The 12,991-nt window shown below is 51.1% G+C and overlaps 1 protein-coding gene across 2 annotated transcripts in view; it reads right to left on the bottom strand.

The window, feature by feature from the left end:
• ADARB2 (adenosine deaminase RNA specific B2 (inactive)) overlaps positions 1-12,991 on the bottom strand; it is a gene marked incomplete at its 3' end in the record, with an annotated part of 435,311 nt that overhangs the window by 259,505 nt on the left and 162,815 nt on the right. The window lies entirely within an intron of this gene.

Below are 12,991 nucleotides of genomic sequence, written 5' to 3' on the forward strand. Positions count from 1 at the left end.
AGCTGCAGCCCCCAGTCACCCGCCAGGACACCCCCGGCCCTGAGAGAGGATGCAGGGGTTCATCTAAGTCAGTGGTTCTCAGCCTTCTTAATGCCGCGACCCTTTGATACAGTTCCTCATGTTGTGGTGACGCCCAATTTCATTGTTACAAATTGAACATAATTAAAGCATAGTGATTAATCACAAAAACAATATGTAATTATATATGTGTTTTCCGATGGTCTTAGGCGACCCCTGTGAAAGGGATGTTCAACCCCCAAAGGGGTCGCAACCCACAGGTTGAGAACTGCTGATCTAAGTGAAGGGGGCACACCCACAGGGAGTGGGGCCAAGTCGTGGGAATAGGCTGGTGAGGAGTGGGCTATGGCTGTGCTGGGAAGCTGAGCTCCCGACGGCCAGCTGATGGGGACCCTCACTGAGACCAGCCTGGCGGGTGGGCCAGACAGTGACCTTCCTCTACAAGAACATGCTTGTGTGGAATATTCTGTTGAAACCCTTTAATACGGGGCAATAAAGCTGAAGGGTGATGCCTCCTCCCTGGCGGTGTACTTACTAGTCATGACAGTTCTCATGGGTATGGAGGGCAGAGTGGGTGGGGTCATGGGTGGGGTCATGAATCTGGGCCTGTGCCCTACTGGGTGAGCCTGGGGCCAAGGACCTCTCGGCACCTCTATTCTACAAGTTCCCGGAGGCCACGCGGGCAACACGATCACCTTGTTGACAGGGTGATGAGGGGTCACGTCTAAATAGAGCTTTCACTTGTTCTGAAACCCAGCTCACAGGGGTATATCAAAGCCTCCTGGGTGGGGCGTCAGCACACCGTCCCTCAGCCACGGGCTGCATGGGAGAGCCACGAGGCCACGAGGCCGCCGTGGGCGTCTAGTACACTCAACATCAGCCCTGGGGATTGGAAGCCAAAACGTCCTTGGGAAGAAAGGCCCGCTGGTCAATGGCTTCAGGCCAATGGTCCATCTGGTCACCGCCGCCTTCCTTGGAGTGGACAGGCTGAGGAGCAGCAGGCAGAACCTGCAGGTACAGGTGTGTTTGAGTGGAGAACAGAGTCCTGATGATCAGGTGCCCCGCACACCTCCGACTTGCCCCGGGGACCTGCACAAAACTCCCCATGTCTGGGCTGCGACCTCTGCGAGACCTTACGGATGAGGGCAGACATAGTCTTATTACCCTGGGCCTGTGCATCCCATCTTCGTGGACCCAAACTGGTTACACTTTCCTGCTTTGCCCTGAGAATCCTCTTTCTATATGAATGCCATCCTTCAATCCTGAGAGCGATGTGCTCTCACACCACCCTGACTGCTCCACTCCTGCCCGCCCGCCCAGGATCCCACGGCTACTTAGGAGCACGCACAGAGACAGTGACACAGGGGACACTTAGGGCCTCACGCCTTTGTCCTTCCTGATTTGGAAACACCTTCCCACAAACGAGTGGTGCATTGCTGCCATTGCCAAAAAGTGCGGTGCTCTAGACCTGTGGTCGGCATACTGAGGCTCACGAGCCACATGCGGCTCTTTGGCCCCTTGAGTGTGGCTTTTCCTAAGCCTTAAGAGTACCCTAATTAAGTTAATAACAATGTACCTACCTATATAGTTTAAGTTTGAAAAATTTGGCTCTCAAAAGAAATTTCAATCATTGTACTGTTGATATTTGGCTCTGTTGACTAATGAGTTTGCCAACCACTGATCTAGACAAACACCGGGACCACGTGTGCCAGCACAGTGACCCCAGACTGTGCCCCAAAAAATGTAGAACAGTGAGAGGCCGAAAAGGAGTTCAGGAAAGATTTGAAATCTAGTCCATCTCCTCCTTGGACATAAACATCCAGATAAGTTTTACAGAAAAAGAGAAATCATTCCACCTTCTGCTTCCTAGTGTTCTTTGGACATCATGTCCCCTTTTATCGCGTAAGGCCAACCAGCATCCTAGGGCATGTGCCTTTGAGAACCAGGTTTTTAACTCAATCACTTATGAGTGCTGTTTTGTATCTCTCTGAAAATTAAAACCACAATGACAGGATTTTAAGTATTCTATGAATATCCAAGGTTAGAAAGTTGGGTTTTGATGGTATTCTGGAGGGGAGAGAGAGAAAGAGAGAGAGAGAGAGAGAGAGAGAGAGAGAGAGAGAGAGAGAGAGAGAGAGAGAGAAACATAGAGAGAGAAACACAGAGAGCGAAACAGAGATGGAGAGAGTTTCTTAAGGAACAAATACTAAGTGTGGAAGAGCAGAAAACACATTCCTTTGCTAGAATTTAATGGCAGAGACGACTGGGAAGGCCTTGGACTGTCTTTATGCTCTGATGCCCACTCGTGCTGAGCGACGAGGACAGGTGATCTGACTGCTGTGAATGTGAGGCACACGCTTGCAGCCTGGTGTGAATGCGGGCCCGGCCGGCAGCTCAACATCCACAGCCCAACCTCCTCGAGGTCACACTCACAGACACGCGTGGTAGGTTAAGTGCATCTACATCCACATCCATATTCAAATCTAATCTCTGTCTAGGTCTATATCTGATCCACGTCTACTGTCTCCATATCTAATCTGTGTATGAGACATGTAACATATACACATCTACCCCCTCAGGGCTGCTTCTCTGGAGAGCCCTGACTATACACAAACACCACTTACAGATGTCTTTCCCTTAAAGACTGAAATTCTCTCCGCTTTTCTGTGGCATCAAATGTCCCCTCATAAACATCCCTGCCCTTTCTGTGTCCACTGGTCAGCAGAAGGGGCCTCGATTAGTGGTTTTTTTAAGGGTTGACTGATTAGGGATCGGTGTAGAGCAGCCATGGGCAAACTACGGCCCGTGGGCCGGATCCAGCCCGTTTGAAATGAATAAAACTAAAAAAAAAAAAAGACCGTACCCTTTTATGTAATGATGTTTACTTTGAATTTATATTAGTTCACACAAACACTCCATCCATGCTTTTGTTCCGGCCCTCCGGTCCAGTTTAAGAACCCATTGTGGCCCTCGAGTCAAAAAGTTTGCCCACCCCTGGTGTAGAGAAACGTAGGTGCAGAGACATGAGAAAGGGTCCCAAGCACTGGCAAGCCTGTGGTAGTGAGGAGATGAGCAGATCCTCACTGTGGCGTGTGCTTTCATACAGGGTCTGAGAGACCCATGGACCCCATGTCCTAGAAGCATAAGGCAAAGCTTCCTGAGGGTGATGGCAGCTCGGCTGAGCCTTTCAACCTGGCAGGTAGGCGTCACCCTGGTTGGTACAGAGGACAGGGTTTCTCGGCCCATGAAACACAGCAAGGGCATTGGGGCTCCGTGCACAGGCCTCAAGGGCAGGCGGGCACTGTGAGAACTGCAGAATATGAGCTGGGTCTCAGCGGAGAGAGAAGGCATGTGGAAAGGTGGCAGGGAGTCTGAAGGGCTAAATGTGGGTCAGGTGATGGTGGCACAGGGTTCATGGAGAGGATTTTAAGCAGGACAGTGGCATGGTCCAATAAATGTTTGGTTAGATTTCTCTGGATTGATGGATTTGAGGGGTAAGAAAGCCACCCAAGGTCATTTGAAAGGTCACAGGAGATACCACCTTTATTAACTTGGGCGCCGGAAGTCAAACACACAGTGATCACAATTTGACATTTAGTAAGTGATGGGATCAGGATCCAGCACAGTCCTCCCTTGCGGGATCCATTCTACTAATTAATCTGTTATTTTTGTCATATTTACCAGAAAACTAGTCCCAAGTTCAAGGAAGCAGCCAGCCTGGAGATGTCACTAGACCCACCAGGGTGGATGTGGGTCAACATGCTCTTTGTAGGAATGTCTAAAAGCAGGGATGCTTGAAAGATGACATGCTCCTTAGCAGGAAGAGAGGCCACGGGGAGAGGAGGGGGTGCGGCGGGGCGGGAGGAGGGAGCTGTTGGGAGCTTGGCCATGGCTCCTGGCGGCAAGGGGTTCTCAGTACCAGGGGGACGACCTCAGGAGGCCAACTCACCGAACCCTCTGAATGGAACCCTGGGAAAAGAGCACCCACTGTCCCAGCCTCTGTGTACAGGAGGCAGAGGGAGTCTTGGCCTCCACGGCATGTATTGGGGACCTTTGGGCACAGGGCCACCGTGGCCACAGTGAGGCAGGTCCCCATGGTTCAGAGGAGCCCCCAACACACATGGGTTAGGAATTCCCTGCTTAGAGTTGGCAATTAAAGATACAGTACCCGAGAAAGCAGCAAGAAGCACCCAACTCCAAAGGAGAAAACTCTTTAATGAGCAGGGGGAGGGGCCCACGATTGAGTGACCTGGGTGGAGCAGGACAGATGAATGGATGGATGGATGGAATCTTCAGGGGAATCTTCTAGTTGCAGGTCCCTGAGCCTGTAATAGCACACCCACTTCCTACCCTCGGCAGCTCATGCCATAGCCCAGTGATGGCGAACCTATGACACGTGTGTTAGAGGTGACACGCGAACTCATTTTTTTGGTTGATTTTTCTTTGTTAAATGGCATTTAAATATAAAAAATAAATATCAAAAATATAAGTCTTTGTTTTACTATGGTTGCAAATATCCAAAAATTTCTATATGTGACACGGCACCAGAGTTAAGTTAGGGTTTTTCAAAATGCCGAGCTCAAAAGGTTCGTCATCACTGCATAGGCCCTCCCTGGTATTGTCTTCACAGTCAAGATTGTGGGCAGTGAGAAGGGTGGGTGTGGGTGTGATATGCATGCTTCCCCTTTTTGTTTCCCTGCTGATCAGACCTCCTGCCAGCCAGGCTGGTGCAGATCTCTGCCCCTTTCTCCCTGGAGACTTTTCATACTCACGCTTGTTTCCACCTTGTGGCTTAGGCCTCACCATGACCATCTCACCCACTTGTTTTCTAACTGCTGTGAAGGACCCAGCAATGTATTAGACACAAGGGGAAAATCAAACACATACGACAGATACACAGCTTGCCCTTGTAGGGTCACAGTCTAATTGGGGAATGGAGATAAATGTGTGGTGTCGGCACTTAAAACTGGCACTTGGTGGTGACCCTGAGTGGGGACCCCCAAGTGCCGCACCAGCTCTGCTGATGGTCTGTGTGCACAGTGAGCCGGGTGTACTACACTTACTGACACTTTTTTTTATGATCTCATACAGGAAAGAGCCTCTAAAAATTTGGCGATGGCTACTTTATAGGTCACCAGAGAGCACTTCCCAATTACCAATGTAAGGATGAAGTTTGATCTCTTCTGGTAACTTTGCTTTACTCTTGAACTGAGCACCCCAGGGTTCTTGGAGGTGCCGAGCGCACCACAGGCTTCCACTAAACTCCCGAGCTCTCCCACGAGTTACTTGAAGGCTGAAGGGTGCATTCCATGCCTACTGAAGCGTCTGGTGTCAGAGTTGGCTTGGGAGCACGGAGAAGGCAAGGCCCGAATGTTTCAGCAGGTGACTAAGCTGCTCCTCCCACGACCCCCAGGAGACATGGGGTGCCGTGGACACCCTGCATTTTGCAAGCTCCTTGATATCCTGATGTTCTGCAAAGCATTCCAGCTCAGCTGTGTTTCTTCTCTATTTCCACAACTCCTTTGACTTTGCAGACTCCTGCTGTTTGGGGGAAGTGTGGCGTGCAACTGTTTTCTCCATTTTAAAAATAACTTCCCTTGCCCTGAGAGAGAGAGCAGGCGCACAGACTTGTGGGTCTGTTCTCTCCGTGCCTGTCTGACCGCACAGCCAGAGAGAGATGGGGCAGGGATGATTCGCACGGGCAGGGTCAGCCAGGGGTTCGAGCCACCAGAAGCCTGACCAGGGCCCATCAAAACACCAGGCTCTTAAAATTTCTAGGAGGAGCCAGTCCCTACCACTTTGTTTCATTATTGCTTCATTCCTTGATGCCCCTGAACCTCTCTGAGGCCAGCGATTTTCAACCGGTATGCCGTAAGAATTTTTAAAACATGCAATACCTGACTCAGGGGCACTGACCAATATTTACGCAGGGGCACTGACCTCTTTTCCCTTAGATTGCCAAATGAAGAAAATGACAGCAGCCAACACAAAAAGAGTAGTCTAGTGCGAATGAATCAAAATTATGCCTTTTTTTTTTTTTTTTTTGGTCAGGTTGGCAAAAAATGTGTATTTTTGGTGTGCTGCAGAATTTTAGTAATTGGTTTTTGTGAGCTGATAAAGGTTGACATTGCTGTCCTAGGGTAGAAGCGTCCACATTCATGTACAGAAGTGGTCATGCCCAGTGTAGGACCTGCTTCAGCCAGTGCCTCTCCCGTCTTCACTGACTGGGCAGCCATGTGACGGCAGCTGGATGGAGGGGCGGCAGCGCTGGGGGGACCGCGTGCACAGGTGAACACCTGACTCTGTGTCCCATTGCAGGCCTGCCTGGCCCTCTGGCTGGGGCCCCATGCTGTCCCCCACGTTACAGATCCAGGTGTGACTGCTCCTGGCTGGTAGGGGCGTGGACAGGTGAGCCAGGGTCACTTCTCATCAACCAGCGAGGACATGCGACGTAGGATTCTGATGAGACAGGACACTCATCCTTCCTGCTCCCGCCACTCATGGCCATGAGGCCTCCGTGGAATCACGCGTCCCGGGGAGCCATGGGTGTCAGATGGTGGGGCGTTTCCCTTTCCTACACAAGCAAATATGCAGCAGCGAGGAGAACGCCTCCCAGCAGTGAGTAGAATTTCCCTCAAGAATCGCAGGATTTGCGGGATGAGATGAAACGAGCGTTTGGCAATTCCTCGGGACCGGCGCGTCTAAGTTCTAGGCAAACACACCAGACCGAGCGGAGACGGAGCTCCGTTTCCTCCGATTACATCTATCTCGTCCCCAGATTCATCCTGGCACTTTATGCTTCTGCAAATGACTGCCTCAGCGCCGCAAAGTAATTCCAGCCTGTCATATTTGTCTTTGGAAATCGTAACAAATTATGGTGATTTATAACATCAAACTCAACTCGTGCGTCCCTCCCCAGACAGCCATGTCGCTGATGGCAAGATGCTTGGCCATCCATTTGTCCCTAGCGGAAGGTGACAGTGACGCATGCCTCCTCTCCCGGGCATGACACCTGCCTTCCCTTTGAGGGGAGCCTGGCCACATAATTCAAGCTGTCAGTGCACCTTCACACAGGGTTCCTTTGCCCAGGCCTGCTTACCTGCGCCCCCTAATGAGGTGTGACTTCCCCTCCGGGCGGGATGAAGGGATGGATCTGCTGGTCTCAGAGCCCAGCCCCTACCAGTCAGGAGCAGTCACACCCGGATCTGTCACGTGGGGGACAGCATGGGACTCCAGCCAGAGGGCCAGGCCGGCCTGTGGTGGGACGCAGCCTTTCCTCCCCCATCTTTTGTCACTCAGTCTGAACGGAAACAACTGTCCAGTCTGCATGGTTTTCTGGGCAGCTCAGAATCCTGGCCTTTCAGAGAAAGAAAATGGAGAGACCCGGGCATATTGGCCCAGGCCTCGTGGGGGTGGCCTGTGAGTGCACAGACGGTGGGTGGGGCCGGCCCAGAGCTGGGTCAGAACTGTGTCCTCCAAACACCCGTGCTGGGGCTCTACCCCCCAGTGAGGTGAGACCGTTGGGAGGTGATTGGGGCCCGGTGAGGTCGGGGCACGGGGTCTCCATGGTGGAGTTAGCACTGAACTCTCTCTCCACCAGGTGAGGACGCAGGGGGACAGCAGCCGCCCACACGCCACCGGGGAGAGGGCTCTCTCCCTGACTTTCTACCCTCGCTGTCACCTGGGTCTCAGACTCCCAACCTCGGGAACCTGAGCCAGAGGTGCTGTGTAAGCCCCAGTCTGGGCTGTCCTGGGGCAGCCGCTGGGCTGCCTCCCCGCTCGGCACCATCCTGTAGCCCTTAGGTCAGGCCACACCGCAGCGGGCAGAACCCACTGGAAACCAGTCTGCTAAGGACACCTCCCCCACCCCACAAACACCCCACAAACACCCCACCCCTGGGTGCGGGCTCCACCCAGTTTCTGGGTCAGCCTCAACTGTAAAATCCATCCTATGTATCTATTTCATAAACAACTAAAATCATGGGGATCAGGACTCTGACGTTAAAGACCAGGTAATAAAACTCTTTTTCCTTCAATTAACCTGAGCAAAATGAGATCAAAACTGTTCTTTCTTTCTTTTTTAAAAATCGGAAACAGGTTCAGAACTGCGGACAACTCAGTGTCAGATCTGAGCACTTCTCCCACCCACGCAGGCGATGCACAGAAGCACTGAACGTGCCACACGGGAGAGCCACCCCCCGCCCCCCCCGCCCAAGGCAACAGTGGGGCTGAAATGATGCAATAATATTGCCGACGATGCCAAGAGCATTTGCCCTGCACGGCGCTGCTTGGGGATCCTCCCCGCCTCTGTTTCGTGGCTGTCAGCTGTGGGAGTGACGGGCGTCTCAGACAGAGGGGCCAAGGCTGGCTTGGTCTGAAATGGGATCAGACACCAAAGCCCATTTCAGACACAAACTGGACAAGTCCCATTCACTCATCTACACACTCGCAAGTTCTGCCAGACTTAGAAGATTAAGAAACAAAAGACAAACACCCAAGGGTCTTGGGGGGAGACAGACAGGGAAACAGCATTGAGGACAGTGGTGCGAGTTTACCCCAGAAACGCCTTCAACCCCCAGGACCCCTCGGATGTACTCCTGACTCAACCATGGAGGTAAGAATGGGGGTGAGTCAAGGGCGGGGGGAGGAGACATATGTACTACTCTTTGTAATACTTTAAGCAATAAAACAAAATTAAAAATAAAGAAATATGAATCAAACTTTGTAAATGAGAATTTCAAGAAGTTCTGTACTGAAGAAAGTAGTTACTTTACAGTTGCTGAACTATACAAATTTAAAAAAAAAGAATGGGGGTGAGGCCTAATGGAGAAACTGAAGAAGTAAATCAGGGGTGGGCAGCCTCGACGGCCACCGCTGATGTTGGTAGGCTGCAAGCACTGGGCCACGTGGTCTGGAGGACCCGCTCTGACCACCCAGCACTGAAGGCGGGAGACTCAGGCCTTTGCATTCCGAGGCCAGCGCTTCACGCAGCCACAGCAAAGAGATGACAACGTTAGGGAACAGAACCCCAGTGGTGAGACTGGGCTTTAGTCTGGCTTCACCAGATGGCTGCTCTGTGCCCGGGCACGTGATTTAAAGTTCCCTGAACTGCCTTTTCCTTTTTGTGTGTGTTGGCCCAGCAGTGCAGCAGTTGCCTTACTCACTTCACCTGTGTGCTTTGAGGAAAACCGATGCTGAGAGGGATGCCCTTCCGGGTCGTTCTCCTCACAGTGAGAGCCCACCAATGGGCTCGCCGGGGTCACCCTGACCACGCCTGCGCGCCAGGGGAGCAGAGAAGGCGGACAGTCGGCCTGGCCCCCGAGAGCCCTGCGTGCGATGTCTCTGGGAGGATGCTAACTATCCTGGCTCCGTTTTTCTAAAACCGAGGGAATGCACCCGGCTGAAGGGCGGAGAGGGAGCTGGGCCTGGGGGAGCCCACGGCTGTACAGGATCCTCACAGAGAGTGGACAGCCGCCCACTCCTGTTTGGCAATTTTGCTTTTATTTACAGGGGCTGCATCAAATGTATATTTCACGTGATCAGTAGGAAGTGTCACAATGAGCTGCATAAAGGGTGACAAAAGAAATCATTTCTGTAAAATTACATAATGTAAAACAGGTCATTTAAAGCAGCCACATCGAATCCGACCTGCAGGCAGCACACGTTAGGTGATGTCTGACACTCGCCAGAGAGGTATTAGGTCTGAAGTGACTACGCTGAGAAAGCAATTTGCAGAATTTCTGTTCTTTTAGCTGGTTTGAAAGCAGTGATAATTTTTTTCGGTAGCTGACAAGTGAACAAAAACCAATAATTGAATCGTACCATTTCACCCAGAGGCAGACTGATAATTAGAGGTGTCGCAGACAGTTTGGATTGTATCTGAACGGTGGCAGCTCTGACTTTTTTTTTTTTTTTTTTTAAAGCTGAGAATGAAATCAAGGCCCCTATTCCCAACAACAATAAAAGAAGGAGGCAGAATTGTATTTCTGGTTTCTCGTTCCTGGCCAGCACGTGTTTTCTTGTCCCTAAAGGAAGATCTGCGGGCTCTAATTTGTGCGCTCTAGTTACATGGGAGACAAAGGGAAGTCCTCAGTAGCCAGAGTGGTCAGAAGTATCATGTAAATAAAGTTGATTTCTGCCACGAGAGAGCTTGGGGAAATAGCCCCGAGAGCCTCCCGCTTGGCAGCCTTATTGAAGTTCCTGGCAGGATGGGGAACTCCCTGTGGATCTTACAGGAAATGCCCCCGTCTCCCTGCCTAGAACACGGTTTAGATCTGCTATCACTGCCCTCTGTGCCAGCAGGCAATCACCCAGGCCCTGTTTTTAAACTTGGGATTTGGTGGCTGCGTTGTTGTTGTAGCTGCAGTGATGTTGTGAGTGGTGAGGCCCCCCATCCTGCCAGGAGCTGGAGCACACGGGATCCATGTATAAACATTCATGGATACAGGTTCTTGCCTCTGGACTCCCATCTTGTCGAATGATGGCCTTCGTAGCCAGGAAAACGTGAGTGGGATGTGGATCCTGACATCTGACACCTGTCCCCTCTCTTCCTTCCTGCCCCCATTTTGGAGGGCCGCTCCTCAGGCCCTTCAGACTCTAAAACAGAGGTTCTCAACCTGTGGGTCGTGACCCCTTTGGGGGTTGAACGACCCTTTCACAGGGGTTGCCTATGACCATCGAAAAACACATATAGAATTACATATTGTTTTTGTGATTAATCACTATGCCTTAATTATGTTCAATTTGTAACAATGAAATTGGGGGTCACCACAACATGAGGAACTGTATTAAAGGGTCGCGGCACTAGGAAGGCTGAGAACCACTGCTCTAAAGGCGCGACGCCAGCGAAGAATCTGCAGAGTGAACACAAGGCTCCGTTTTCGCAGTCAGTGTTCTGGAAACACATTTTAAGAGAGCTCCCCACTCCTTTTAGTAGCGCACACAGACAAAAGAGCCTGTTATTAAGATTCCGTTTTTGATAGCTCATGGTATGTAAAAAGAGATCAATCAGAGCGCTCCCAAACTTCTCGAACTTAATTGAAGGACAATTTAAACATCCCCGCGGCACACGGGTGATGCTGGCCGCTGTGCCGTCATTCTGACACGGAATGTGTGTGGCCGCTGTGAACCCTCTGCACATGGACAGCTTCTGCACCGGAAAAGTAACGCTAGCATCAGAGGCAAGATAAATTGCCACCAACTTTATTCTGCAACGGATGAAGGGAGATTTTGAAACAAAAGTACCTTTGACAAATGATGTGATGGGAATATTTGTGCCTGTGGTTTCCTGAACAACCAGGAACTTGCATTCATTATCTGTCCTTTGTAAAGAGGGGTGCTGGGTGCCATGTTAGTGCTCACAGGAGAAGTGTTACATTTTCAGGGAAAAGCTTAGGTTGTTAGATTCAAGTAGATTCTGTCTTTATTTCAGAAACAACTCTTGTAAAATGGGGCTTTGCAGTGTTTCCGAGGAGCACGCCCACAGCTCCTAGTGAGGGTGAGATTTGCGGCTGAGGAAAGAGCACAGCGTTGATGACCCCGGGACTCAAGGTGGGGGCCATGGTGGTTCCATGCAGAGCAGAGCTGTCCTTCCCTGGGGTGGGAGACAGGTACATCGCGCTGTCTGGTGGCGCATACTCTGGACTTCCCATCCAGGACTTGGCTTTACATGAATACAGGGGTGGAACAAATAGGTTTACAAGAATAAATAATAATCCAAGGATAAGTAATAGTACAAGAATAAACTCTGTGCTTTGCGTACTCATACCTGTAAACCTATGCTTGCCCATGCTTTATTAGAGCTGGCCTGCATGCATAAGAAGGGCGAGCTCAGCCCGGGACCTGGGGGCCTGGGCCTGCCCTTCAGCACAGGATGCCTGCCACCCTGGCCTCCCAGCACATGCCAGCAGCACGCAGCCCTCCAAGTGCAGCGTGGAGAGCTTGCCATCTCAGTCGGCTGGTCCCCACTGCAGGCCCAGTGCAGGTCCAGGTATCTCATGAACAACATCTGGGGAAACTACCCCACAGTGATGGAGCCTTTCAATGCCAACGATGGCCACAGGGAGCATGAGCACTGCAGACCAGACACTCGGCCGCAGGGCCTGCTCATTCTGGCTCTAGGACCCACTCGGGCAGGGAGGGGCGAGGTCGGCAGGTGGAGTGGACAGGACTGTGCTGGTGCCACTGCTGCCTGCCATGGGAGGTGGTAATACCAGGCCTGGATAAGTATATACACACTAGAGGCCCAGTGCATGAAATTCTTCCCCAGGGCAGGGGTCCTTCAGCCCAGCCTGCACCCTCTCCAATCCAGGACATCCCTCTTGCAATCCAGGACCACTGGCTCCTAACTGCTCTCCTGCCTGCCTGATTGCCCCTAACTGCCTCTGCCTTGGCCCCTGCCACCGTGGCTTTGTCTGGAAGATGTCTGGTCTAATTAGCATATTACCTTTTTATTAGTATAGATGTAAATGCCCATCTAACATATGCACATGTAAAGGGTGTATAACACACAGAATATGGGTAACATGCGGGGGCTGTATAACATGTAGAGTTGATGTAAACATATCAAGTCTATATAACATAGGTATTTATGTTATATATATGCAAACATATCACACACACACACACACACACACACGCACACACACACACACACAGTTTAGAGCAGGAATCTGACTGGTCCCTAGGAAGTTCAGGAGGCCCAGTGAGTTCACCTCTATAAAACCCTCAATTACAGGGGTTGAAAAAAATCAGCCTTTTTATGTCAAATCATCTCAATATTAACTTCAAATCTGTGTGTTGGTATATTGAGGTGTCCAATCTGAAGACTGTGTAAGGTGGTGTGACCACCACTCCTTGCCTCACAAGGAGCATCAGTGACAGACACTATAGGACACTTTCTGAACCAAATGTGCTTGCTCTGCTCAACACCGATCACTTCCTCTCCAAATCTATAAGTGCATTGTACCTCACT

Source organism: Myotis nattereri, assembly GCF_964212035.1.
Source record: "Myotis nattereri genome assembly, chromosome: 1".
NCBI lineage: Eukaryota > Metazoa > Chordata > Mammalia > Chiroptera > Vespertilionidae > Myotis > Myotis nattereri.